Source organism: Equus quagga, chromosome 18, assembly GCF_021613505.1.
Source record: "Equus quagga isolate Etosha38 chromosome 18, UCLA_HA_Equagga_1.0, whole genome shotgun sequence".
Taxonomy (NCBI): Eukaryota; Metazoa; Chordata; class Mammalia; order Perissodactyla; family Equidae; genus Equus; species Equus quagga.
The window spans coordinates 42171557-42173325 of NC_060284.1; positions in this window are offsets into that span (position 1 = coordinate 42171557).

Sequence of the window (1769 nt, forward strand, 5' to 3'; positions counted from 1 at the left end):
AACTACCACACATGGACTTACAGAATGCCTTATTTACAGTCATGATATTCCACACATTGTTGCTTTTATCAAGGAAGTCGCTTAACAGCAAATGAAGTGTGGTAATGGGCCCATGCTCATGGAATTAACTGCCCTGACCATGTTCCCCACCATCCTGAAGCAGCTTACTTGACAGAATGATAGAAAGGCATTTTGAAGACTCAGTTACAGCACCAGCTGGGCAGCAATAGCTTGCAGGCTGGGAAAGGATCTCCAGGAAGCTTCATATGCTCTGAATCAGCGTTCAATATATGGTGCTCTTTTCTCCCATAGCCAGATTCACCAGTCCGTGAATCAAGGGGTGGAAATAGGAGTGTCGCTACTCACTATTACCCCTAGTAACCCATTAGCAAAATTTTTGCTTCCTTTCCCTGTGACCTTTTGCTGTGCCAGCCTAGAGACTTTAGTTCCCAAAGAGGAATTCTTCCATCAGGAGACAAAACAATGATTTCATTGAGTTGATATTAAAACTGCCACCTGGCTACTTTGGGCTCCTCATACCTCTCAATCAACAAGCAAAGAAGAGAGCTACAGCACTGGCTGGGGTGACTGATTCTGACTATCAAGAAGAAATTGGACTAATACTCCACAAGAGAGGTAAAGAAGAGCATGTCTGGATGACAGGAGATCCCTCAGGGTGTTTCTTAATATTACTATGCCTTGTGATTGGATGGAAACCAATGGAAGTCAATGGAAACTAGAACCACCCAATCCAGGCAGAACTACTAATGGTCCAGCTCCTTCATAAATGAAAGTTTGTGTCATCTCATCAGATAAAGATCAGCTGAGGAGGACTATACCTGTTATTAGTATGTCTTCCTTATTTTATTATGAATATGTTTGTGTGTGTGTATTATATATATACTTCTGTCAGCTACCATCCATGGGAGGTGGCCCCATGGCCTGGTGGTTAAGTTCAGCACTCTTCACTTTGGTGGCCCAGGTTCATGAATGCAGATCCTGGGTGTAGACCTACACCACTTGACAGCCATGCTGTGGCGGCAACCCACATATAAAGTGGAGGAGGACTGGCACAGATGTTAGCTCAGGGCTAATCTTCCTAAAGCAAAAAAAAAAGAAAAAGAAAAAAACTACCATCCGTGGACACACAGAATGCCTTATCCAGATAGATAAATAGCTAGCTAGCTAGCTAGATATAGATAGATAGATGATAGATTGGTAGACAGACATACAGACAGATAGATATCAAATAGATACCAATTAAATATATCAAATGTATATCAATACATGATATATATATATATCCCAAATATCTGTTTTCTTCCCTATCTTATCCATTTATCATATGATATAAGATGTATTAACTTTATATCATAGTATTTAGGTATTGTTAACTTTACATCATAGTATTTAAGCTTGAAATACCAAGGAAAAGAATAAAATTGACCCAAAGACTTCGCATTCTTTTCTGGGGAAAAGGTCATTGCATTTTTGGGTGTATGTAGGATAGTTGCATCATGTCAGGCAGAAGTATGACCTTGTTATTGTCTTTTTTTTGGAGATTAAGTATGGTTTAAGATGTGTTTGATGCCGAGTTGATAAGGGGTGCACTTGTAATGGTTAATTTTATGTGTTGACTTAGTTGGGCCATGATGCCCAAATATATGGTCAAACATTATTCTGGATGTTTCCATGAGGGTGGTTTTGGATGAGATTAACTTTTAAATTTGTGGACTTTGAATAAAATGATTACCCTCCATAATGTGGCA